The sequence below is a fragment of the Macaca nemestrina genome (assembly GCF_043159975.1).
Source record: "Macaca nemestrina isolate mMacNem1 chromosome 4 unlocalized genomic scaffold, mMacNem.hap1 SUPER_4_unloc_2, whole genome shotgun sequence".
NCBI classification, from domain to species: domain Eukaryota; kingdom Metazoa; phylum Chordata; class Mammalia; order Primates; family Cercopithecidae; genus Macaca; species Macaca nemestrina.
The window spans coordinates 473528-501422 of record NW_027257556.1 but is presented as its reverse complement, the minus strand read 5'-3'; the positions used below and the strand labels follow the sequence as shown (position 1 = coordinate 501422).

The 27895-nt window shown below is 54.9% G+C and overlaps 1 long non-coding RNA gene and 1 pseudogene across 1 annotated transcript; one reads left to right on the top strand and one right to left on the bottom strand.

Moving 5' to 3' along the window:
• Positions 1–5989: 5989 nt before the first annotated feature.
• On the top strand, positions 5990–8248 carry LOC139361038 (uncharacterized). Its single transcript, XR_011618614.1, has 3 exons — positions 5990–6270; positions 7841–8012; positions 8193–8248. It is a non-coding gene; the product is annotated as an uncharacterized lncRNA (long non-coding RNA).
• A 5-nt stretch (positions 8249–8253) lies between these two features.
• The window catches only part of LOC139361039 (SH3 domain and tetratricopeptide repeat-containing protein 1-like), a 39485-nt pseudogene continuing 19843 nt past the window's right edge, over positions 8254–27895 (bottom strand).

The window sequence follows — 27895 nt, the reverse complement described above, 5'->3', positions numbered from 1 at the left end:
TACCCCCCTGCGAGGTGGGGACCAATAGCCACCCCCTCTCCCCCCCTTGGCTATTGGGAGCCACCTCGCAGGGGGGGTGAGCCACCCCCCTGCGAGGTGGGGACCAATAGCCACCCCCTCTCCCCCCCTTGGCTATTGGGAGCCACCTCGCAGGGGGGTGAGCCAACCCCCCTGCGAGGTGGGGACCAATAGCCACCCCCTCTCCCCCCCTTGGCTATTGGGAGCCACCTCGCAGGGGGGTGAGCCACCCCCCTGCGAGGTGGGGACCAATAGCCACCCTCCTCGCCCCCCCTTGGCTATTGGGAGCCACCTCGCAGGGGGGTGAGCCACCCCCCTGCGAGGTGGGGACCAATAGCCACCCCCCTCTCCCCCCCTTGGCTATTGGGAGCCACCTCGCAGGGGGGGTGAGCCACCCCCCTGCGAGGTGGGGACCAATAGCCACCCCCTCTCCCCCCCTTGGCTATTGGGAGCCACCTCGCTGGGGGGTGAGCCACCCCCCTGCGAGGTGGGGGACCAATAGCCACCCCCTCTCCCCCCCTTGGCTATTGGGAGCCACCTCGCAGGGGGGTGAGCCACCCCCCTGCGAGGTGGGGACCAATAGCCACCCCCCCTCTCCCCCCCTTGGCTATTGGGAGCCACCTCGCAGGGGGGTGAGCCACCCCCCTGCGAGGTGGGGACCAATAGCCACCCCCTCTCCCCCCCTTGGCTATTGGGAGCCACCTCGCAGGGGGGTGAGCCACCCCCCTGCGAGGTGGGGGACCAATAGCCACCCCCTCTCCCCCCCTTGGCTATTGGGAGCCACCTCGCAGGGGGGTGAGCCACCCCCCTGCGAGGTGGGGACCAATAGCCACCCCCTCTCCCCCCCTTGGCTATTGGGAGCCACCTCGCAGGGGGGTGAGCCACCCCCCTGCGAGGTGGGGACCAATAGCCACCCCCTCTCCCCCCCTTGGCTATTGGGAGCCACCTCGCAGGGGGGTGAGCCACCCCCCTGCGAGGTGGGGACCAATAGCCACCCCCTCTCCCCCCCCTTGGCTATTGGGAGCCACCTCGCAGGGGGGTGAGCCACCCCCCTGCGAGGTGGGGACCAATAGCCACCCCCTCTCCCCCCCCTTGGCTATTGGGAGCCACCTCGCAGGGGGGTGAGCCACCCCCCTGCGAGGTGGGGACCAATAGCCACCCCCTCTCCCCCCCTTGGCTATTGGGAGCCACCTCGCAGGGGGGTGAGCCACCCCCCTGCGAGGTGGGGACCAATAGCCACCCCCTCTCCCCCCCTTGGCTATTGGGAGCCACCTCGCAGGGGGGTGAGCCACCCCCCTGCGAGGTGGGGACCAATAGCCACCCCCTCTCCCCCCCTTGGCTATTGGGAGCCACCTCGCAGGGGGGTGAGCCACCCCCCTGCGAGGTGGGGACCAATAGCCACCCCCTCTCCCCCCCTTGGCTATTGGGAGCCACCTCGCAGGGGGGTGAGCCACCCCCCTGCGAGGTGGGGACCAATAGCCACACCCCCTCTCCCCCCCCTTGGCTATTGGGAGCCACCTCGCAGGGGGGTGAGCCACCCCCCTGCGAGGTGGGGACCAATAGCCACCCCCTCTCCCCCCCTTGGCTATTGGGAGCCACCTCGCAGGGGGGTGAGCCACCCCCCTGCGAGGTGGGGACCAATAGCCACCCCCTCTCCCCCCCTTGGCTATTGGGAGCCACCTCGCAGGGGGGTGAGCCACCCCCCTGCGAGGTGGGGACCAATAGCCACCCCCTCTCCCCCCCTTGGCTATTGGGAGCCACCTCGCAGGGGGGTGAGCCACCCCCCTGCGAGGTGGGGACCAATAGCCACCCCCTCTCCCCCCCTTGGCTATTGGGAGCCACCTCGCAGGGGGGTGAGCCACCCCCCTGCGAGGTGGGGACCAATAGCCACCCCCTCTCCCCCCCTTGGCTATTGGGAGCCACCTCGCAGGGGGGTGAGCCACCCCCCTGCGAGGTGGGGACCAATAGCCACCCCCTCTCCCCCCCTTGGCTATTGGGAGCCACCTCGCAGGGGGGTGAGCCACCCCCCTGCGAGGTGGGGACCAATAGCCACCCCCTCTCCCCCCCTTGGCTATTGGGAGCCACCTCGCAGGGGGGTGAGCCACCCCCCTGCGAGGTGGGGACCAATAGCCACCCCCTCTCCCCCCCTTGGCTATTGGGAGCCACCTCGCAGGGGGGTGAGCCACCCCCCTGCGAGGTGGGGACCAATAGCCACCCCCTCTCCCCCCCTTGGCTATTGGGAGCCACCTCGCAGGGGGGTGAGCCACCCCCCGCGAGGTGGGGACCAATAGCCACCCCCTCTCTCCCCCCCTTGGCTATTGGGAGCCACCTCGCAGGGGGGGTGAGCCACCCCCCGCGAGGTGGGGACCAATAGCCACCCCCTCTCCCCCCCTTGGCTATTGGGAGCCATTGTGGACTCACATTGTGGACTCACATCCTGTTTTCGATATTGTGAGTAGTATCGTTTCTCTCTCTGGAAATGATTATCTCTTTCACAGACGTGTGTGTATCTTCAGAATATTACTCAGGGAACAATGATAGAATTATTTATTAAATATTAAGAATCAATTATAATAATTATCAATAATATTATCAATTAATATTTTCTCATTAATATTGATAATTAATTTAAATAGATGATGATGGATGCCCAAAATTAATTTTTAATAATTATGTCATTTATTAATATTAATTTTTTATATTAATTATTGTGTTTTTGCCAGTATCACTTTGTATTGACTTAAGTAACATTAGTTATTGATACCATTATTTTATTATTAATAGTGTTATGATTATTAATTATTAATACTAATCGTTAACATTTTGAGTGAATAATATTTAGTATCTTTATTGTCATTAGTAATGTTGATGATTAGTATCAATTTTTATTGTATTTATTAATATTAACAATTAATAGGCTTGTTCCTGATATCCTGCGTTGAGAAGATGATATTACTCCCAATATCGAAGAAAGTGTTCACTCCTCTATGATGTTATTCCTAATAACCAGGGGGTAGCGGCTGACGTGAATGAAAGTACCGCAGCGTGTATTCATCCTTTCGGTCATCTTGTTCCCTCTATCCAACCTGCGAGAGGATAATATTACTCCCAATATCACAAAGGGCGTCGACCTCCACTGTGATATTTTCCCTCACATCCAGCCGGAGAGAGGAAGATATTACTAATAGCCAGCCGGGGAGAGGAAGATGTTATCCCCAATATCACAGGGGTGTACATCCCCTTGTGACATTGTTCCTTATATCCTGGGATGGAGAAGATAATACTAGTGGCAATATTGCAGGGATTTTACACACCCACTGTGCTATTGTTCCGAATAACATCATATGACTCCCAGTATCACCGGGGGTGGGGTACATCCTCCTGTGATATGGTTTCTTATATTCAAAGAGAGAGAATGATATTACTCCCAATATCACAGGGGTTGTACACACCTCCTGCAATATTGTTCCTAATATCCCGAAGAGGAGAGCATAATATTACTCTCAATATCTCAGCGGGTGTACACCTCGTTTCTAATATTTTTCATAATATCCAAAATGGGAGAGGATGATAAGATTCCCAATATGCCAAGAAGTGTACAGTCCCCTGTGATATAGTTCCTAACATCCAGGTGGGGATAGGATGCTATTACTGCCCATATCGTACGAGTTGTAAAACCCCTTCGACATTTAGCCTACGATCCTGAGGGGAGAGGATGATATTACTCCGAATATCGAAGAAGGTGTAAACCCCGCTGAGACACTGCACCCAATATCCACATTGGGTGACAATGACAATATGCCCTATATCGCAAGGGATGTACACAAACCCAGGGATATTGTTGCTTATATCTAGAGTGGAAGAAGACGCTATTACTCCCAATAACGCAGGGACTGTGGCTGTACCCCCCTCCTGTGATATTGTTCTTAATATCCTAGGCAAGAGAGGATGATACTACGCACAATATCGCAGGGGGAGTACAGCCACCCAGTGATGTTGTTCTTAATGTACTCCACCTCCCTCCACCAGGGATATCGTTTCTAATATTCAGGGGAAGGGAGGATAACATTATGCCCAATATTGCAGGGGAGTGTACACACCCTCTGTGATGTTGTTCCTAGTATCCAAAGGTAGAGACGATGATGTTACTGGCCATATTGCAGGGGGTGTACACCCTTCTGTGATATCGTTTTCGACATTCAATGGGGGAGAGGATAACAGGAATCCCAATATCGCTGAAGGTGTACAGACCCCTGTGATGTAGTTCCTAATATATAGGGGAAAGAGAAGAGTATTGCTCTCAATATCACAGGGGATGTAACCACCCTGCCCCCTTTGTGTTGTTCCTGATATGCAGCAGGGTGGAGGCTGATAGTACTCCCAATATCCCAGAAGGTGCACACACACCCGTGATATCGTTCCTAATATCCAGTGGGAAAGAGGCTGATTTTACTTTCGATATCGCAGTGGGTGTACACCGCCCCCAAACCTCGGGTATCGTTCCTAATATCCTGGCGGGAAGAAGATGACATGGCTGACAATATCGAAGGGGGTGGACAACTCTTCTGTGATATGGTTCCTGATATCCAGGGGGTGAATGGATGATATTACTCCCAATAAAGTAGGAACCGTACAGCCGCCCTGGGATTTTGTCCTTAATAACCACAGGAGAGAGGTGATATTACTACCAACATTGCAAGTGGTGTACACACCTCCTGTGATATTGTTTCTGATATCCAGGAAAGGAGAAGATGGTATTACTATCAATATTGAAAAGATATACAACCCCCATGGGATATTGTTCTAAAGATACAGGTTGAAAGAGGATGAGACGCCATCCAATATAATAAGGGGTGTACACCCCGCCTGTGATGTGAATCGTAAAACCTAGAAGAAGAGAGAATGACATTGCTTCCAAAAACACACGGGGTGTACACCCACCCTGTGACATCGTTCCTGTCATCTAAAGGAAGAGATGATGATACTAGTCCCACTACCGGAGAAGGTACACACCTCCCTGTGATATTGTTCCTCATAACTTGTGGGGGAGAGCATGATATTACTTCCAGTATGACAGTGGCTTGACACTCACTTTGTGATATTGGTTCTGCACACCAACTCTGTGCCCCTCGTTTCCCAGGCGTTCTCTCCACACTTTTGGAACCTCGGGGGAGTCTTTGTCTTTGGTTACAGATGAAGAGAAAAAGGGTCTGAGAGGTTAAGCAAGTTTGTTACTGGAAAGCGGTTCCGATCCAGACCCCAAGAGAGGTTTCTTGGATCTCACAGAAGAAAGAATTCGGGGCGAGTCCATAAAGTGAAATCAAGTTTATTAGGAAAGGAAAGGAATAAAAGAATGGCTACTCTGGCCGGGCGCAATGGCTCACTCCTGTAATCCTATAACTTTGGGATGCTGAGGCAGGTGGGTCACCTGAGGTGAGAAGTTCGAGACCAGCCTGGTCCAACATGGCAAAACCCTGTCGCCACTAAAATACAAAACATTAACTGGGCGTGGTGGCAGGTGCCTGTAATCCCAGCTACTAGGAAGGCTGAGGCAAGAGAATCGCTTGAACCCAAGAGGTAGAGGTTGTAGTGAGCCAAGATCACGCCACTGCATTCCAGTTCGGCCAACAGAGCGAGACTCCATCTCAAAAAAAAAAAAAAAAAAAAAAAAAAGAAAAAAAGAAAAAAAAGAATGGCTGCTCCATAGGCAAAGTGGTGCCAAAGGCTGCTGGTTGCCCATTTTCATGGTTATTTCTTGATCATACGCTAAACAAGGGTTGGACTATTCATGAGTGTTCCAGGAAAGGGGTGGGCAATTCCCGGAACTGAGAGTTTCTGCTCTCCCTTCTAAGACCATGTAGGGCAACCTCCAGATGTTGCCATGGCATCTGTAAACTGTCGCGGCGCTGGTCGGAGTGTCTTGTAACAGCTAATGCATTATAATTAGCACATAATGAGCCGTGAGGACAATCAGAGGTCACTCTCGTGGCCATCTTGGGTTTGGTGGGCTTTGGCCGACTTTACTGCAACTTGCTTTATCAGCAAGGTCTTTATGACCTGTATCTTGTGGGGACCTCCTATCTCATCCTGTGACTAAGAATGCCTAGCCTCCTGGGAATGCGGCCCAGCAGGTCTCAGCCTCCCTTTACCCAGCCCCCATTCAAGATGGAGTCGCTCTGGTTCTCGTGCCTCTGACAAGTTGGCCTGGGTTGAGTGTTCTCTAGTGTGTGGTTGTTGGAGCTGTTCCTAGGGGTAAGAGGGATTGTCAGTAGGAAACAGGCCTCTGTTAGCCCGGGGGCTGGCACTCTGCCCCAGTATGTCGGCCTCATTTTAGTGATGGCAAAACTGGGGCTCAGAGACATCAACTCCCTCATCCCGAACCCCCAGACTGTCAGTGGTGGGCTGGGGTTTGAATGTGGGGCTTGAAGACCCGTCATCTCCTCTGGTCCCCCAGTCTCTGCTGCCCAAGAGGAACAGGATCCCAGGATACAGGCCCCTCATGGCACCAGCCAGGGTGGGTGGAGATGGGGAGGCACAGTTCCAAAGCCCCCCGGACTCTGAGGCAGGTCGGGGACCAAGAGCAACCCTGACCTAGGGGCCCCACCCCGAGAAGAATGGCTGCAGGTCCAACCCAGCGGGCACGAAGTCTGTCCTCGGGCAACGTGACGGCGCTTCCGGCTGCTCCAGCCAGGCCGTGCTGTCTTCGTTTCCAATCATGCGGCCTCCTCTCCAATTCCCAAGCCCAACCCCCAGAGACAGGGATCTGGAGTCCACGTGAGGTTTGTCAGCAGTTCTGACGCGCTGCTTCCTGCCAGCCCCGCGGCTGGTTCTGGAAAGCTCTCTGCTGCTCCCTGGTGGGGGGACCCAGGGTAGGGCTCTGGCTGCAAGCATGGGGTCCCAGAACCTCCTGGCTCTGTCACCTCTGCTGGGTGGAAAACCAACCCAGGATTGAACCAGCAGATGGGTGCCTGATTCCTTATTATCAGAGCTCCATCCACTGGCAAGTCTCTCTGCGGGCCTCAGTTTCCCCTTCCATTAAACGAGGGGCTTGGGGATACCAAGGAGGGGTAACTGCTTAGTGAGGATGGGAGGTTTCTTCTGGGGAGATGAACACATTTTGAAACTAGATGGCATGAGTGGTTGCACAGGACTGTGAATACAGAAATGCCACCACATTAATCGCGTTGAAATAGTTAATTGCATGTGATGTGAAAGTCACCTCATTTAAAGTGTTTAAAAGAGGGGCCTGGGAGAGTGCAGTGTACGTGAGAATCACGTGGGACACCCACAGTCTCTGAACCTCGGTTTCCTTGCCGTAAACTGGCAAAGAGACCGTGTGAGCTGTGTTCCCTGGGGCCCAGAGATTCCAAGCAGGAAAACCTGGGATTCCTGGGACTGGGATGAGGGCCGGGGGCCGGAAGGGGAGGGGCATGTGGGGATAGCTGTGGTCAGCCCAGATAAGGCTTTCAATACTGGGTAACAGCGTCTACACAGGTGGAGATCCCTGCATCTCACTTCCCGCAGGGCTGACCAGTGGCCAGAGGTGGGACTAGCCAGGCTTGGCCCAACCAAGTCTGGGAGCAGAGGACACTGACTGAGGGATGCCCGTCGCCACCCTCACTGGCCTGTGGCTCTCCTGACACCACAAGAGAGGTCCAGGAGCTGACCTTGGGTCCTAATGGGGGACACCTTCCTGGCTGCAGGCTGACAGGGTGGTGTGGTGGTCAGTGTACTGGGCTCTGCGTCTCCGCCCCTACCTGCTGTGTGACGGTCAGCCAGACACCTAACCTCTCTGTGCCTCTATTTCTCCAATGGCGAACAGGGACACTAGCATCCCCCACATCCGGGCACAGTGGCCTGAAGGTTAAAGGCAACGGCGGCACGAGACCTACAGCAAAAGCTCTGAGCAGGGAGAGCAGGAAGCTGCCCAGAGTTCCACCACCATCTCCCCTCTGGCCGCCGAGGAAACCTAGGCTCATGGTGACCTGGCCCAGGTCTGTTGGACTCACAGTCCTTCTCATCCCCAAGAGGGCTGCCACCAGGGAAGGAGCTGGCCCCTAGACATAGCCCAGGAAGCACACAGGGAAGGATGCCCTGGGGACTTTGGTATGTTATTGCAAAAAAAAAACCATTTATTGCTATTTGAACCCTGTTTTCATGCCTCCATTTCCCAGAAAATGAGCCACGGAGACACCAGGAGAGGCAGGAGACCATCCTCCTTGCACAAAACCGATTCCCTCGGATGCTGTCCTCAGCGAGGGTGGCTGGGGTCAACCAGGGGGCCCACCCGCAGAGTGGCAGAGGAGGTAGGTTGACCCTGCGGACGTTGAGTTCTGTGGCGAAGGTCCTGGCCTTCTGGTAGAAGAGGATCGACTTCTCGCGGTCCAGGAGGAAGTTGTGGGAGATGGTGGCCGGCCACGTGTAGATCTTCAGCCGTGCCTTCTTGTTGCCCAGGTCCACGGCAGCTGCCAGTGCCAGCTGGTAGTACCCGGCTGCATCAAAAGGGGTCCTGAAAGGGACAGGCCATGCTCAGCAAAAGGGGGACTCGGAGCCCGTCTTCCCAGAGGCCGTTCCTGTCTCCAGGTCATTCCACATGTCCAGCCAATGCTGGCTCACCCCATGAGCCCCGAAGCCTGTGACACTGCTGTGGTCTCAGCTGCAGGTGGGGATGACCCTGACACCCCTGGAAGCCTTCCTGACTGTCCCTATGCCCCACTCACCCCACGCCTCCTGCCTCAGTGCCACCCTCTCTGCAGGCAGTGGCTGCTTTCCCCATGGGCTGAGGTCAGGGCAGATCCTGCCTGCTCTGAGAGTTCCATGCAGGACCCGTGGCTCCAAGCCACAGCAGGGGCACAGCGTTGAGTGACCCAGGCTCCCCTCTGGCCCCTGTCCATGCTGACCATTTCCAGGCCCTCCACGGGACAGGCCAGGTACAAAACCATCTCACAGGTGTCCTCTCTGGCAATGTTCCCTGAAATACTGACGGAGTGTGACTCCCCAGACATCCACTCCTGTTTTCAATGCATCTTTGGCTCAAACTCACCATCCCTGGGTTGGGATGCCGTCTCCCAGACCTCCTCCTTGACCCTCCCATCCCCCACCCGGCTTCTCCCCAGGCACCTCCTCCACATGGGGGTCACCCAAGGGACCTCTCTAAGACCCATGCCTGGCCTGTTCCTCTTTACCATCTCAAGATGGCTCCCAGGGCCAATGAGAAAGTCCAAGATGCAGCAGTCCATTCCCTCACTGCCCCGCCCCACACACGGAGCAGGGGCGTGAGAAGGCCCCGAGTCACCGCCACTGCTCATCCAATGCCCCCCAGCCCAGCCGAACACTGGACTCTGTGTTGGGTGCGTGGCTGAGCCTAACGTCCTTGCTCCCAGTCTGAGGGACCTTTGAGTGAACACTGACCACACAGGGTGGCCCGGGCTGTGGCAGAGGGAAGCCCAGGAGGCCCCAGACTCAGCCGGGGGTGGAAGGCAAAGGCTTCCTGAAGGGGTGGGGGCTTCCCAACTAAACAGGAAGGAGCCAGCCAAAGCATATGTCTCTGCGTGTGCCTGTGCATGTGCATGTTTCTGTGCCTGTGTGCATGCCTGTGTGTGCGTGTGCCTGTGTGTGTGTGCATTTCCATGTGACTGTAGTGTGTGAAGCAGCTAGTGAGTGGCAGGCTGAGCCAGGACACACCTAATCCACCCTATTCCAGGGCTCACTCTCATGTGTAGACTAAAGGGGACCCCATTTTAGAGGCAATTGGCAAAGATGCCCATTTAAACCTGCTTCTCTGCCAGCCTTCCAGGCTCCATCCAGCCCGGCTTTTTCTCCCACTCCTCTGGGCCCTGGGTCCAGAGCCTCCTATACAAGGAGGAGGGTGTAGCCTTGGAAAGACAGCCGCCCTTGGGGAATTCCAAGGCGGCCTCCCTGTGGGAAGCTGGCCTGCGCTGACAGCATAGTCACGATGAGGCCCAGAGGGCTGTGCATGGGAAGGAGGTGAAGGAAGGTTGTGCACGGGAAGGAGGTGAAGGAAGGTTGTGCACGGGAAGGAGGTAAAGGAGGGCTGTACATGGGAAGGAGGACTGTGCATGGGAAGGAGGGCTGTGCATGGGAAGTAGGTGAAGGAGGCCTCTGCCCCTCGACCCCAACCGTGGACTTTGGCCTCTCAGGTACTACTTGGCCCTTTCCTTTCTCCTGGACAGGCGGAATGGGCAGCAGGCTTGACCAAGAGAGATAAAGGCCTCTTCTGGGAGGCCCGTCCCCCTGGGTCCCAGGCGAGCCCCTGAGCAGCGTCCCTCTGGGCCTGACACCTGGCACCTCCCTGTCTGGCTGGGACTTGGGAGACCACAGGGACCACTTCTGACCACCAGGTGTCGCCAGCACTGGGAAGAGGCCTCCCGGGCAGCCCCAGGCCTGAGGTGGGGGAAACGGGGCGGGGTCTTAGGGCTGCCCCAGCTCCTCATGTTGTTCTAAGGCCGCCAAGATCTCGGCCCCTGGACTGGAGCGCCCTGGCCCCTCAGCCCATAAGGAGCACTGACGCGGCGCCGGTGCGATGCTGAGGGGGAGCGGTGCCTGCTGGGCAGAGGGGTGGAGACACCCCAGGTCTGAGTCTGCCAGTCCCAGCTCTCCACCCCTGCAGGGCTGGGGGCAGAGGGAGCACAGCACCTCCCCTCGAGACAGACCCGACCCAGCAAGGCCTCAGCCTGGCTGGCTGGGGCCCCGCCCCACTGCACCTGCCCTAAGCTGGGGTTTCCCTGTCTGTGAACCCAATGGTAAGACACTGGGGTCCCACCCCACCCTTCCTGGGTGGTGTGAAGATTCAAGGTGTCTCGGGACTCCAGGAAGGAGTTGCTCAGTGCAGGCTGGCACCCTGGGCAGGCTTCCTAGAGGAGGTGCCAGGATTTGATCTTGCAACGTGGATTCAATGTGAGGATGATGCCGTCCTCCGAAATGTCCTTCTCCCAACCCTGTTTTCTTTGTTAAATGCAACTTGACACTTGACTGTCAAGACTCAGCTTTGGTGTCACCTCCTCCAGGAGGGCCCCCCTGACTACAATCCCCCTTCTTTACTCGGAGGCCACCATTGCACACTCATGTGTCAGCCTCCCTGGCTGAGTCTGAGTTCCTGAGGGTGGGGCCTGGCCATCTTGGGAGCTGGGTTGTATCTGCTAAGCTTGCCGGCTCCTCCAGCTGGGTGCAGAACTTCAGGGAGGCCACTGGGCCATTCCTAAGGAAGGCTGGAACCCAGGCCTCTGGGGTCTGGGTGGAGATCTCACTCCAAGGGGGCCGGGAACACCCCGAGCCCTGCCCCCCCTACCCACCTTCAGGTCGTAGATGATGTCACCGAGCACCAGGTACACCTTCACGTAGTAGAGGGTCTCCTCGTCAAACTCCAGGGGCAAGTTGCAGAGCTACAGGGCCTTGAGGTAGAAGTGCTCCGCCAGCTTGCCATGGCCCAGCCGGTGGTGCAGGGCTGCCAGCTGGTGGTAGTCCACGCGTTCGTTCAGCCGGTCCCCTGGGGTACAGGCCAAAGGGGCAGGTGTGAGGACGCGGCTCCCTGGGGCAGGGAGGGCACAGGCCCCTCAGGAGCAGGTATGCAGACCCCGGGCAGCACACCTGGCTTGCCTCCAGGCACCTGTGGTCACCTGGGCAGCTCTGGCCATTCCCTTCCAGGTTCCCAGACTCACTTTCCCATCTGCAAAGCAGAACTAATAAGGCCTGCCCCTGTCTACTGTGAGGCTTTGGCAAAGTCGGACTTGGATGGCCCAGCTCTGTGCCTACACATAGCCACCTGCCTTTACTCACTGGTTTTAACCAGGGGAGCCCAAAAGCCATGCAGTCCAGGTGCTCCCGGGACCCCGGCTCCAGGCAACCCAACGACGTGACATCTGACTCCTCCTGGGTGTGTCACGATCAGAACCCCTACCTTGGGGAGTCAGCTGCACACCTACTGTGTACTGGGCCACGGGGCACAAGGCGCTCGGGCATGTGGCCTGCCTAGGGTTCCCTGTCTCTGGAGGGGGACAGACGACCCTGGCACAGCACCAGGGGATACCTGGCCTTAAGGGGCAGACTGCTGGAAGGGGAACTGGGATTTTATCAGCCAGAGAGCCATGTGGTTGATAAGGGTGGGAAGGGCACAAGAGAAAGGGAATGTGCCACTCAGCCTGACACATACAGGAACCAACGAGATGCCTGGCATGTCTGGAAGGCAGAGGGCACACTGGGCGGCCCTTGTGGTCAGCAGCAGGAACAGGCAGAGGAAGCAGAGCTCAGTCAGGCAGGGAGCTCTGTACTGCGTGAGAGACCTCGGGCTGTGCCCCACAGCCGGACGGGGAAGCCAGTTGGGTCGATCTGCCTGCCTGGACAGGAGACCAGGAAAATCCAGCAGCTGTTTCAGCTCCTGGCCTGCAGACCTGGAGGCTGGGCTCTGGCAAAGTGTGGGTCCTGGCAGGGTGGGGGCTCAGGGGACTTACCCAGAGTGATGCTGAGTGCTAGGGCCATGTAGGCAAACTCCAAGCCCTCCTGGGGCTTCTCCAGCGCGGCCAGGAGTGCCACCAGCTTGTTGCACAGCTGTAGCTGCAGCTCCACCTCGCGGTTGCCCGTAGTCACTGCCAGGGGCAGGACCTGGTCCTACCACACAGGCAGGTGGGGTCAGGTTTCCCGCAGCACCCACCTTGCCCACAGCCCTCCTCAGAGCTCAAACATGTACTTGGAGCTTCCCACGCCCCAGCTACCCCTGCACCTCGACACAGCTCTGTGCTCTGGGATAACACACAGTTCAGACACCCAAGTTGGGGGCTGAAGAGTCACCTGAGGCCCATCCAGCTACACTCGACAGCCTCAGACCAGCCTCTCCCACCTGGGCACCGGGAGTCTGACTGGGGGGAGCCAGCACTCCTCTCTGCTCTAAAAACACCACATTTATCTGTGCCCACGGCTGAGCCACACCGTGAGCTCAGAGGAAGGGAGAAGCCGTCCCACTTCGGGGTGCATGCAGACCTGGGCCTCCCACTGATGCTGTGTGTCCTTTGACATGTCCCTGTGCCTCTCTGAGCCTCAGTTTCCTCATCTGGAAGATGGGGACAGGACTTCCCACTCATGGTTGCTTGAGGTCATCAGGTACAAAGGTACAGCCATTGTCACGTCCAGACCCCGAGCGTTTGTCCCGGGCAGGGGCACGGTCAATATCATTCCGGTGAGACCACTTGGAAACTCATCATGTGCATGGGTGGCCCTGCCTCCAGGTGGGAGACCTCTACCGTGCCACACCTGTACCTCAGCCTCCAGGTGCCCCACTGAGGCCCACCCACATCAGCCCACAGGCCAGCTCACCCGGTAGAAGGACATGCCTTCCTCCCGCTCCCAGGCCCCATTGAAGAAGATGTCTCCAGCTGCCTCAAACAGCTCCAGCCCCAGGTTGGGGTTCCCTGTGTACAGGTCCACATTCTGTGCCACCTGAAAGGAGACAGAAGTTCCCTTAAGACCCACACCTAGCGAGGTGGCTACGCGCACCTTTGCCAGCCTCCTTCCTCTCACACACTACAGGTACACCTGAGCATTTTTCAAACCCTGTGCATGAGGGCTGCCCCCACCACTGGCATGAGGACAATGAACTGATGCACCTGAGTGCCAGGAGGTGACTGAGCAGCTGCAGCCCAGGAGCCCGATACCTGTGAATCCTACCAACAAGGCTAGCCCTAGCCCACTCCCCCTGCACTCAAAACAGTCTCCGTGGCCCCCAGATTGCTGGGAGCCCAGCCCCTGGCACCTTTCTGCGTTGCCACATCCCTGCCACATCAGCAGTGTTTGTGGGTGGGCCTGGTCCTCTCTTGGCCATGAGCTCTTGATCCCTCTCCTCAGCTCAAGGAGATATACAGCAGGTGCTCAATAATGAAAGCTTCACCAGGCTCGTGGGCTTCACAATTTGTTCCAGATCACACTGCGTTTGGAAAAGCCTCTGAAAACAGCCACTATGATAGATTCATTTTGTAAGGAGATGTGCCACGTGTCACTTGGAGCAAGCTCTTCTGTGTGTTAACTGAGTGGTCACATTATTTGAGCATGTGCTGTATACCAGCAGGTGCTGTGCACTGAGGGGCCACGCCTCTGCCCTCAGGGAGAAGATGCTGGCCACTGGGGGAGGATGTGAGGGAACCAGTTGGAGGGAGGGAAAAGGCACACAACAGGTGCTCAGCAGTGGTTTAGGAATGAGTGGATGGATGGATGAATGGATGAGGAGATGTAGACACATAGATGGATGGATGGGTGTGCGGATAGATGAATGCTTGGATGGATGGATGGATGGATGGGTGGATGGGTGGGTGGATGGATGGATGGGTGGGTGGGTGGGTGGAATTTTGTGTGTATGTCTGTATGTATGTATGGGTGGGTAGATAATGTATGGATGGGTGGAGGGTAGATGATGTATGTACATGTGGATGGATAGATGGTGGATAGACGAATGTGTGGATAAACAAATGGACAGATAGATGAATGGAGGGATGGATTAATAGGTAGATTGGTGGGTGGATGGATGAATGATGGATGGATGGACAAACGGTGAATGGATGGATGGGAGAAAGGATGGATGATGGAAGGATGGATGAATGGATGGGTGGATGGATGATGGATGGATGGAAGGATGAACAGGTGGATGGATGGATGATGGAAGCATGGATGGATGATGGAAGCATGGATAGATGATGGATGGATGGATGGATAAACAGATATGTGGATGGATGATGGATGGATGGAAGGATGAACAGGTGAATGGATGGATGATGGAAGGATGAATGGACACATGGATGGAACAACAGGTGAATGGATGAATAGACGAGTGAATGGATGGAAAAAGAATGGATGAATGATGGATGGATGAATGGACTGATGGATGAATGGACAGATGGATGGATGATGGATGGATGGATGATGGATGGATGGATGGATGATGGATGGATGGAAGGATGAACAGATGAATGGATGGATGATGGAAGGATGGATGGATGAATGGATAAATGGTTAGATGGATGAATGATGGATGGATGGAAGGATGAACAGGAGGTGAGTAGATGGTTGATGGAAGGATGGATGGATGATGGATGGATATATGGACGAATGGATAAATGGATGAATGGATAAATGGATGGATGGATGAATGATGGATGGATGAATGGTGGATGGATGAATGGTGGATAGATGGATGGATGATGGATGGATGGAAGGATGAACAGATGAATGGATGGATGATGGAAGGATGGATGGATGAATGGATAAATGGATAGATGGATGAATGATGGATGGATGGAAGGATGAACAGGAGGTGAGTAGATGGTTGATGGAAGGATGGATGGATGATGGATGGATATATGGACGAATGGATAAATGGATGAATGGATAAATGGATGGATGGATGAATGATGGATGGATGAATGGTGGATGGATGAATGGTGGATGGATGGAAGGATGAACAGGTAGATGGATGGAAGGATGGAAGGATGAACAGGTGAATGGATGGTTGATGGAAGGATGAATGGACGGATGGATGAACAGGTGAATGGATGGATAGACGGGTGAATGGATGGATGATAAATGGATGAAGGATGGATGATAAAAGGATGGATGGATGAATGGACAGATGGATGGATGATGGCTGGATGGATGATGGATGGATGGAAGGATGAACGGATGAATGGATGGATGATGGAAGGATGGATGATGGAAAGATGGATGGATGATGGAAGGATGGAAGGATGGATGGATGAATGAATGGATAAATGGATGGATGGAAGGATGAACAGGAGGTGAGTGGATGGATGATGGAAGGATAGATGGATGATAGATGGATTGATGGATATATGGATGAATGGATAAATGGATGGATGGATGAAGGATGGATGGATGGAAGGATGAACAGGTGAATGGACGGATGATGGAAGGATGGATGGATGAATGGATGAACAGGTGGATGGATGGTGGCTGAATGAATGAATGATGGATGGACGAATGGATGGATGGATGGACGAATGGATGGATGGATGGATGATGGATGGATGAATGGAAGGATGAACAGGTGAATGGAACGATGAACAGGTGAATGGATGGATGATAGAAGGATGGATGGATGGATGGAAGGATGAGCAGACGAGTGGATGAATGATGGAAGGATGGATGGATGATGGATGGATGGAAGAATGAACAGGTGAATGGATGATGAAAGGATGGAAGAAAGGATGGAGGGATGGATGAACAGGTGAATGGATGGATGGATGATAAAAGGATGGATGATGAATGAATGGATGGATGGATGGACAGGTGAATGGATGGATCATGGATGGATGGAAGATGGTTGGATGGATAATGGAAAGATGGATGGAAGGATGGATGGAAGGATGGATGGACAGAAGAATGGATGGATGGAAGGATGGATGGATGGAAGGATGGATGGATGGACGGACGAAGAGGTGAATGGATGGACGAAGAGGTGAACAGAAGAATGATGGATGGATAGATGGATAGAAGGATGAACAGTTGGATGGATGATGGAAAGATAGATGGAAGGATGGATAGATGGACGAACAGGTGAATGGATGGACGAACAGGTGAATGGATGGATGGATGGACAGGTGAATGAATGGATGATAAAAGGATGGATGGATGATAGATGGATGGACGGAGGGATGGATGATGGATGGATGGATGGATTCGTGGAAAGACGAACAGATGAATGGATGGATGATGGAAGGATGGAAGGATGGATGGATGGATGGATGGATGATGGATGGATGGATGGAAGGACCCACAGGTGTATGGGAAGATGATGGAAGAATGGATGGATGGATGGATGATGGATTGATGGATAGAAGGATGAGCAGGTAAACAGATAGAAGATGGAAGGATGAATGGATGGGTGGATGGACAGGTGAATGGATGGATAGACGGGTGAATAAATGGATGATAAAAGGATGGATGAATGGTGGATGGATGGATGATGGATGGATGGACAGAAGAATGGATGGATGGATGGAAGGATGAACAGGTAAATAAATGATGGAAGGATGAATGGATGGGTGGATGGACAGAGAGTGAACAGCACAGGGGTCCTCCTGCATCCCTTGCCACTCACCTGGATGTGCAGGTCACCAGCTCGCTCTGCCGCAAGATGTAATAGATCTTCCCTGCTTGCAGCCAGGCATACGCCTCCTTCTCTTTCCTCTGGAGGTCAATGAAAATCCCCAGACTTCGTTTGGTGTAGTCCAGAGCAGATTTGTAGGCCCTGGAATCAGACACAGGTGTCAGAACAAGGGCTCTCATCCTCCTGGAACCAGTCTGCCTCCACCCGTGGGTCTGGTGACAGATGAACCTGGAATGTGGGGACTGGGAACGGCCCTCTCGTGTGTGCAGTGTTCTGCCCTTCCCAGGCTGCTGGGAGGGCCAGGGTGAACACACACGGCATGGAAAAGATGAAGGACATCCTTCTGAGGGAATCGAGCATCATGCTGCCCTGTGGCAGGAGGAGTGTGCTAGTCCATCTCCCCTGCCTCCCAGACATGGCCTGTGTCTTCTCCAGATGCACCAGGAGCCGTTAGTGTTCAGAGGCTATCTGGGCCGATGGTTCCCAAGGTGTGCAGGCATCACAGTCACCCGGAGGCCGGTCTGTACAGATTGCTGGCCCTGCTCCCAGAGCTTCTGGTTCCACAGGCCTGGGGCAGGCCCTAGAACTCCCACTTGCCACAAACTCCTAGGTGACATGGATGCTGCTCTACTGGTCCAGGGACTACACTTTGAGAAGCATGGCTCTAGCACACTGGCCCATTTCCTTCTGTGAACCTGAGGCCAAGACTGGAGCCAGTCTCCTGGGTCCCCATGGAATCTGGCTCCTTCCCTGCTCTCTCAGTAAGTCCAACACTCGAGGGGGTGTGACTGCAGCAATGTCACTGGGCCCTATGGGTGGGGTGGCCAGGGCCATGGTTACCCCAACAGGTCAGGATGCTTGGGGGAAGCCGAGTAGGTCACTTATGGGACGTGAGACCTTGGAAACCGTGCCCCAGGGAAGCAGGTGACACAACTGGCTCTGTCTTCTGTGGGAGAGAAGCCACAGGTGGCTGCTGTGGTCACATTTAAGGGGACAGATGAAGGCCAGGAGGGAAGATTCGGGGCAGGCAGAGGTCAGACGACAAAAGCCACCACAGTAGGAAGAACAGCCCAGAGTGCACGTACTGCCTCTGCTGGGGTTGAGATGACCTTTGACCCAACAAGGGAGGCTCAAGCTGGGACTCACGGGCCAGCAGCAGCCCTGGAACGACCCCAGGCCCACCAGCTCAAAGCATCTGATGCCAAAGAACCAAATGATCAAAAGGAGAGGGGCTGCTGGCGCCCTGGGCCAGCTTCCCTGTGCCCCTCTCCCTGCCCTGCCCGCCCCCACCTCCACCACTGCAAAGCCAGCCCTTACTGCTCCATGCCCAGGGACAGGTAGAGCTGACTGATGGTCTTCAGGATCTGCCCCTCCAGCACCTTGTCGGCCACCTTGCGGGCCAGGGAGAGCTGGAGCTCGTGGTAGATGACACACTGGGCCTCGCTGGGCATGACGGCGCTGTAGAAGTAGCACAGCCGCTAGACGGCCTGCAGCTGGCCTGGGCAGAGGACAAAATGGAAGACGTTAGTCTCCCAGCATCGAAGCGAGGCTGGCTGGGGTCGGAGACCCCGGTGCCGTGCTTGCCTCTTTCATACCTCTGTGAGCCTGGGCCCCATAGGCGGGGAGCCTGAGTGCAGACAGGCCATGTACCCGTGCCAGGGCAGACACCGAGCACACCGTGACATGGGCACAGCTTGATGCAGATGCTCATGGTACAGGCCGGCCTTCTTTACAACTCCCAGGGCCGAGGTCCTGGCCAGGCTCGGCCCCTGCACCAGGCCATCTATTTCTGCTTCACAAAGCCCCTCTGGCCAGGAGCAGGGCCGCCTTCAGCCTGAGCTGATGAGGTCAGGGGCACAAGTAGCCCCTGTCGCAGATGGAACCCTGAGAGAGCAAAGCCAAGCGTCATGTCTGCCACACACAGCATCATGTTGGGGGAATGGGGTTCAAAGCCGGCCCCTGGCGTTCCCACACATGCTTCTCTCATGGCACCAGGCTCCAAACCCACAGGTTCACTGGCCTCTCCCAAAGCCAGGGCACTGGGAACGGTCAAAAGCTTCTGATTTTCTAGTGTCAGAAACATTCCGGAGATTAACACCGGAAACCAGGTACGCCGAATGGACATCTGTCACACACGCCACCCAACAACAGCTGAATACACCGTCCTCTCGAGTACCCATGGGACATTCCCCATGACAGACCATGTGCCAGGCCACAAAATGAGCCTCAGTGAATGGAGAAGGACTGAGACCAAAGCAGAGGTGTTCTTCAGCTGTACTGGCACGAAACTGGAAATCAACAGTGAAGGAAATGTGGGAGATTCAAAAATACGTGGAAATTACACACTGCTAAACAACCAGTGAGTCAAAGAGACCATCAGGGAAACCGAAAACTAATTTGAGAAGAATGCAAACAAATGCACAGCCCGGGCCAGCGCAGTGGCTCACGCCTCTCATCCCAGCACTGTGAGAGGTCGAGGTGGGAGGATCTCTTGAGTCCAGGAGTTTGAGATCATCCTGGGAAACATGGTGAAATCCCGTCTCGCTCTATTAAAAAAAAAAAAAAAAAAAATTAGCCAGGTGGGGTGGTGCACATCTGTAATTCCAGCTACTCGGGAGGCTGAGGCATGAGAATGGCTTGAACCTGGGTAGAAGGTGCAGTGAGCCAAGATTGCACCACTGCACCCCAGCCTGGGCAATAGAGCACAACTCTGTCTTTAAAACAAAAAAAAAAAATAGCGCAGCATATCAAAAATTCCAAGATGCAGCTAAGGCAGCACTGAAAGGGAAATTTATAACTGTAAATGTCTACATTCAAAGAAAGAAGAAAAATCTCAAGTCAATAACTTAACCTTCCACCTTGAGAAACTAGAAAAAGAACTAAACCCAAAGTGAATAAAAGGAAGAAAATAATAAATGTGAGAGTGGAAATGGGAAGTAAAAATACAGAGAATGGAAAAACAAAACAGATAATCAACAGAACCGAAGGTGGGTTTTTTGAAGATAATAACAAAATTGACGAATATTTCTCCAGACTGACCAAGAAAAGAAAGACGGGACACAAATGACTAAAATCAGAGACTGAGCACCATGGCTCACGCCTGTCATCCCAGCGCTTTGTGAGGCGGAAGTGGAAGGATCGCTGAGGCCAGCATTCAAGACCAGCCTGGGGGAACATGATGAGACCCCATCCCTAATAAAAATAAATAAATAAAAACCCAAGTTTCTAAAATCAGAAATGAAAGAGGAAACATTATTGCCGACCTGACAGAAATAAAAGGATTCCATGAAAACACTACGAACAATTGTACACCAAGAAATCAGACCATCCAGACACAACAGCCACACTCCTAGAAGGACACAAACTACCGAAAGTGACTCAAAAATGACCCCAAGGAAGCATGTGGGGTATCAGCGGCACCCTCGGTCTCCTCGACTGTTCAGCTCAGGGTGGGGAGACAGGGAAGCATGATCCCCGTTCCCTGGCCTGCATTTCCAAGTCTGAATCCCCCAGCACACCGGGGAGGGCCTCGTAGGAGGAGGTGTCACAGGCTGTTGTGCCAGGAGCCACCGGAGGCTGCAGTGGGGGCTGGGGCGCTGGGTTCCTGGAGGGTCTCCTTCCAGTCAGAGAATGCCCCTGGGGAAGAAGCCTGGGTCAGAACCCCCCACCCCTCCTTGGGCAGATATGTGGGACCAGGGCCCCTTCACATGGTCCTTTCCAAAATCTCATCCCTCCTAGGGCCAGGAGTGGGTGCCAGGCCTGTGCTGGGAAATGGGCAGGTTTGGTCACAGCCCCTGGGGCTCTGGCCCAGGCCACAGGAGGCACCTCTGAGTGGTCTCACGATGCCATGACAAAGCGCTGCAAGACAGAGGGGACTCAACAGTATCCCTCGACTCAGCCTTTTTCCTGGACTCAACTTCCTCATCTATCCTCTGTGGCCTAGATTTCAGACAGCCCTGCCCACCTACTGTCCGTTCACTGCTCAGTCTGCAGTGACTGTTCGATAGCACCCCATGGCTCCCCAGTGCTCTTGGGGAAAAGGCCAAGCCACAGCCTGAGGCCCCAGGCCCTGCTTAGCTCTCCAGAAGAGCTTCTCACCATCCAGCACCCAACCCACCCGCTCCCAACTCTGCACCTCCCTGCATAAGCCCTGCTCACTCACCCCCGCTCATACCCCACTCATCCCTGCTCACACTCCCGCTCACTCACCCCCACTCACTCATCCCCGCTCACACCCCACTCATCCCCGCTCACACTCCCGCTCACTCACCCCCACTCACTCATCCCCGCTCACACCCCACTCACTCATCCCCGCTCACACCCCACTCATCCCCGCTCACACTCCTGTTCACTCACACCCCACTCATCCCCGCTCACACTCCCGCTCACTCACCCCCCACTCACACCCCACTCATCCCCGCTCACACTCCCACTCACTCACCCCCACTCACGCACCCCTGCTCACAACCCACTCATCCCCGCTCACACTCCCGCTCGCTCACCCCACTCACGCACCCCTGCTCACAACCCACTCATCCCCGCTCACACTCCCGCTCACTCACCCCCATCACACCTCCGCTCACTCACCCCAACTCACTCATCCCCGCTCACACTCCCGCTCACTCACCCCCACTCGCTCATCCCTGGTGCTTCACACAGGCTACACCACCAGCCCCTCCCCCACCACCTATTACTTGACTAAATCCTCTCAACCCTCTGGTCCCACACTAAAGAGGCTTCCCTAATCCGGGGCCAACTGGTGCCCCGCCATCACACCACTCACACTTTTGTGGCTTCTCTGGCCTGAAGCTTCCATTCCCACACTCAGTCCCTGCCACCCGAGGACTCCACAAGCCCCATTTGTGGGTGGGGCCTGACACACTCTGCATGAACTGCTCTGCGGCTTTGGGCAATCACCCACCCCCTGTCCCCTGTGAAGTGGGATGACAGGTGCGCAGGCTGCCAACATACCAAGCAGATCACACGGGCACAAGAACCGGTGTCAGGGCCTGGCTCATGGAGGGGCCCCAAGTCCCAGCGCAGGAGAGCCTGCCTTGATCCCAGGGTTATGTCTAGGGATTCCCAGCAAGCAGGACTTTCCATGCTCAAGGCAGGATGGTCCCTGGGCAAACCAGGAAGAGCTGGCTGCCTCAGTAGGGCACAGAGGACCTGGCCCTGCATGGGAACCGCCTGTCCCCAGGGCGCTTGCCAACATCTGCTGCTGGCCATGACTCAGCACTTTCGATGGTGGAAAAACCACCCCTTGTTTCCGAATCACAAACCCCAGGTGTGCCCTGACCCGAGTGGCCCCGGAAGGTGCACAGGGGGAACTGGGGCACTCACTCTCCACATGGCCCATCTCCACGGCGACCAGAAGGGCCCACTCATAGTAGCCCTTGTCCTGCTGGGCCGGGCCCTGGCGGGTGCAGAGGTGGCCCAGCTACAGGAGCACGTGGGTGAAGTCCTGTCCACACTCCCTGCAGGGCAGCCTCGAGAACAGCCGCACAGCCTCCAGGAGGTAGTGCTGGGCCAGCCTTCTGGCACCCCAGAGCAGGCACAGGGTCCCGAAGTTGGCCAGCACCACTGCCTGGTTCCTCCGCTGGCCCAGGTACCAAGCCGCCCGTAGGGCGCAGTAGTAGCCCTCGGCTGCCTGCCTCGTCTGGCCTGTCCTCTTCAGAGCCACGGCCACCATGTTGGCAATCATACCCTCCTGGTCCTCGCTGGCCACCACTGCATCCTGGATATACTGCAGGATGTTCAGGGCCACCGGGCTCTGTCCATGAAGCACGTGCAGCCAGGCCAGGGCCACCAGGGGGTCCACGATGGCACAGACTCCGGCAACAGCACTGGCTTCCACCGCCTGTGTCATGAAGGTGATGGCTGGGCCGTGATAGCCACGGTGGCTGTACAGTTGGGCCAGGCTGGTGTGGAGAAGGCCGCGCAGCACGTGGCCTGTGCCTGGGGTTAGGGAGGCCAGCGCTCGCCTGAGGTAGTGGGAAGTCTGGATGGGGCGGCTGTGGGGCTGGAGGGAGTTCTGGAGCACCAGGTTCACGCTTCTTAGCGAGCCGGCCAGCGAGTCCTGTGTCCTCAATGAGGCCACCATGACACAGGCTCAGCACGAGGTGGGGCAGGCACTTGTGGCCAGGAGTAGGAGCCAGGAGTAGATGTCAGCCAGCAGTAGGGAGCAGTCTGAGAGCCACGCAGCCTCTGGGGCTCCCGAGTCCCTGTGCAAAAGCAGCAGCAGCTCTAGGAAGGGCAGGGCCTCCTCGAGCTGCTTGAGGTGCACATGGTGCCTGGCCAGCAGGAAGCAGGCCCGGGCCGCGGCCTGCAGGCTCTGGCCACCCACTATCTGCTGCAGGGCCAGCTGCAGGAGCTATTCCTCCACCTCGGTGCTGCAGATGTGACCCGGCGTCCCCAGGAGCAGGGCCATGGCTTTGGGAACCATCTGTGTACACTTCTCCCGTTCTGCTTCCGGTAAATGCTGGCCAGGTTGGCGTACACAGCCACCACCAGGAACAGGTCCCCAAAGCTGCCCTCCAGGGACCCCAGTGCTTCCTCCAAGTACACCCGGGCCCGGGACAGCTTGAGCCTCCTGCTGCACAGCCGCCCCAGGAGGAAGCAGAGTCTGGCCAGGGCCATGAAGAGGCCAGCTTTCTTGGCCACCCCTCAGGCCTGTGCCAGGCGCCCAGTCAGCTCCTCCTCGTCGCTAAAGCTGCAGAACATGCCGCTCAGCCATGGCCATGCCACACCGTACAGGCCACAGAAGCTGGCCTTGTACCCGGGGGCGTTCAGGAACACAGCAGTGAGGTCAGGGCCTCTGGGTCCTCCCAGTCGTCCTCAGCTTCCAAGAAGAAGGAAGGCTCCTTGGGGTCCTGCAAGCTCATGTTGCTGGATGCCGCACAGAGACCCCAGGATGCTGGCTCCTGGGGGCAGCCTGGGCAGGTCTTGCATTGTTCTAGAACATTCTTCACCTTCGGCAGGGTCGCCTGTGGCTCCAGGCCCAGGCAAGGTGGAGGTATTTCTGCAAGTCACAAAAACACCTAGACAGATTAGAGTTCAGCATTGAGTCCTTGGTCCACTGGGGACAAGGTCCCCACATCCCCCCTCTCTGTGTCCCTGGCACAGCCTGCCATGAGCCCTTGAGAATTATGTGCAATGCAAACCCAGGCCTGGAGCACACAGGAACTCCGGCACTATGGGGACAGAGAGAACACGCCGGCCCGTGGCCCGACTCTCCTACAAAATCACCCTCCTGTCCTGCTTTGTCGCCCACCTCACAGCATGGTTTTAGGAGACTACGTCAGCTCAGTGATCCCTCAGAGATGCCTTTCCCTTTAGAAAGAATCAAAGCCTTCTAACTGGACCCATGTATATGCAGCACTACAACTACAAATGTAACTTTTGTCAGCATATTGGGCCCCCCGGTGGGGTACAGGAATCCATGAAATCCTCAATAGCCAATCAGAGCTATTGATCAGCTCAAAAGCTGCTATGCAAAATTGGTAAAGCCACTGACGGCACAGGACAGGGCTGTTGTACCCATGTACCCATCTCCGTGCAGGGAAACGGACCATCGCTGCAGGAAGGATGGGAAAGCTTCCAGGCCCCTGTGGCCACCTTCACCTTCAATGGTCTGAAAACCTGAAGCCCACAGTTCCTAAAGGGTTAACAAAGGCCAGCGTGCTCCAGCAGCCCACTGGTGCCTGCTGGCTTTGGTGGATTCCTAGCCAAAGCCCCCTCCCAGAGGTGAGCAAACAAGCGCATTTCCTGTTGGAAAACCTGGGATGAAAGGAGGCATTACTGGGAAGGAAAAAACTAGATTTAAACAGACTCTCTGTTTCAAGCTCACATGTAAAAAATATTTTCAGTACAAACTGCCTCCTTATTCATCTGTAAAGCCTTGGAATTAAAAAAATAAATAAATATGATTTAGAGGCAAATGTCTGACTTGACTACACTAGATTAGCTAAGAAATCTCCCCAATCCGGCAGAGGCACACAGCCCCTCCCAGCCACTACCCTGGCCTCCGGGGAAGCTGGAGAGCCACGTGCCTTTGCTCCAGTGACTTTGGCAGAGGGTGGAACCACCCCCTCCCTGAGGCAAACCTACAACAGCCTTCCCTTCCCCACTGGCTCCCCTCAGGAAGGAGCAGACCCTTCAGGGACCTCAGTTGAGGCCCCTGCAACCTAAAGCTCTGCATTCTGCTACCCGCTGAGGGCAGTGTGGCCTCCCATCTCTGAGGCGGAGCACAGGGTGAACTGCAGCTTCTCCAGGTCATGAAGAAGGAACCCACAGCTACATGTGGTCTCCAGCAGTGGAAAGGATGTCCCACCTCGGTCGGTGACCAGGCAGGGGTCAGCATGTTCATTGGAAGAAGTGTGGGACCCCACGGCCTCCAGTGCCAGAGTAGACGGGAGGTTCAGGCCCACCTCAGGCGATGTCCCTCAAGTCCCCGGCCCACACCACAGAGGGGTGACAGCCACATCCATTGCCCACTGTACTCAGCTCTGTCCCCTCCCCCGGTGTTACTCCAAGACCCAGCCCATAACCAGAGGAAGCCTGAGCCACGGGCAAAACCTACCTTGTTCCTGCGGCTGCTCGGTCTCAGCTTCCTCTACTGAGTCTGGCAAGGGAGAAAAGAGAAGCAATGAACACCCCCAGCCAGCACCTCTGGTCCCATGCCAGGTTGAGCTGGTGTCGGTGTTGCAGGGTGAGAGCATTGCAGGGTGCAGGGGTTGAAAGTCATATCATCCTCTTCCCTCCTGGATCATGGGAACAACATCACTGGGGGGTGTACACTTTCTGCGATATTGGGAGTAACATCGTCTTCTGTGCCTTGGAATATTAAGGACAATATCATGGGGGAGCGTGTACATCTTCTGCAATATTGGGAATAATATTATCCTCTCTCCCTCTGCATATTAGGAAAGATATCACAAAGTGGGTGTTCACCTCCTGCGATATGGGGATTAATACCATCTTCTCCCCTTCCAGATATCAGGAAGAATATCACATGGGGGTGTACGGTGTCTGCGATACTGGGAGTAGTATCAACCTCTCAGCCTTGGAATATTAAGAAGAATATCACAGGGTGGATGTACACCCCCTGCCATATTGGGAGTAACATCAGCCTCTCCTCTCCATGGATATTAGGAACAATATCCCAGGCTGGGTGTACGCCTCCTGCTCTATGGGGAATCATATCATCCTCTCCCTTCCAGAATATTAATAACAATATCACAGGGCGGGTGAACACAGCCTGTGATACTGGAATTATTATCATCCTCGCCCCCTCCAGATACTAGGAACCATATCACAGAAGAGCTGTACCCTCCCTGGGATATTGGGAGTAATATCATACGCTTCTTCTGTGTATATTAGGAGTAATATCACCAGGTGGCTGTCCATTCATTGCTATGTTGGGAGTCATGTCATATTCTACCCCCCTGGATATTAGGATCAGTTTCACATGGTGAGTGTACACCTACTGTGATATTAAAACTAAAATCATGCTCTCTGTCCCTGGATATTAGGAACAACATCACAGGTAGGTATACACCCCCTGCAGTATCAGGAGCAATAATATGATTAATTAGTAAACATCAATGATCGATTTTAATAATTATCAGGCTGGTCTCGAACTCTTGACCTCAGGTGATCTGCCCGCCTCAGCCTCCCAAAGTGCTGGAATTACAGGCGTGAGGCACCGCGCCCAGCCAACACTTCTTGATATCCCTTTTTGGACCTCAAATTTAGCATGCCGAAAACACACTTTTGATTCCCCCTGCTATAACCCACTCCTCCCATAGTCTTCCCAATCCCAATAACAGCATCTCTAGTCTTCCAGTTACTCAGGCCAAAATCCTTGACATCATCCTTAAAACTTCTTTTTCTCTCTCTTGTCATCCAACCCATTTAAACTCTCCTTTCAAAATATATGCCAGACCTAACCACTTCTCACCTTTCTCATCATTTCCAACCAGGTCCAGCCCTCATCATAGCGCTCTGGGTTACTGCAAAAGCCTCCCAATCGCCAGCCACAGTGGCTCATGCCTGTAATCCCAGCACTTTGGTAGGCCAAGGCAGGTGGATCATCAGAGGTCAGGAGCTCAAGACCAGCCTGACCAAAATGGTGAAATGCCCCTACTAAAAATACAAAAAATTAGGCAAGCATGGTGGTGGGCGCCTGTAATCCCAGCTATCCCAGAGGCTGAAGCAGGAGAATCACTTGAACTCAGAAGACAGAGGTTACAGTGAGCCAAGATCGTGCCATTACACTCCAGCCTGGGTGACAAGAGTGAAACGCCATCTCAGAAGGTCAAAAAAAAAAAAGCCTCCCAACCCACCTCTCTCCTTCCGCCTTTCACCCTGCCTGCATGCTACCTTCCACTCTCAAACATTTCAGAAAAAAAAAATTATATCCACAGAGAAAGAAAGTACAAATGGGGTGAAATGTTTGGGGAATCTGAGGGAAGAGTATATGGGAATTCTCTGTACTATTTTTGCAACTTTTCCATAAGTCTGGATTATTTCGAATTCAAGAGTTAAACAAAGGAAAAAAAACACACTATCTCCCTTTGTGAATCCATCCTGTCTTTCCCCTGGCAACTTAAGGACGCTCTCAACTAACACATCTATTTTTTCATGAACACTAAAAGAACTCTTGCCTAGTATTGACTTTCTGTGCTTGGCAGTAGAAGTGTGTGTGTGTGTGTGTGTGTGTGTATTTCATATATATGTGTGTATATATAT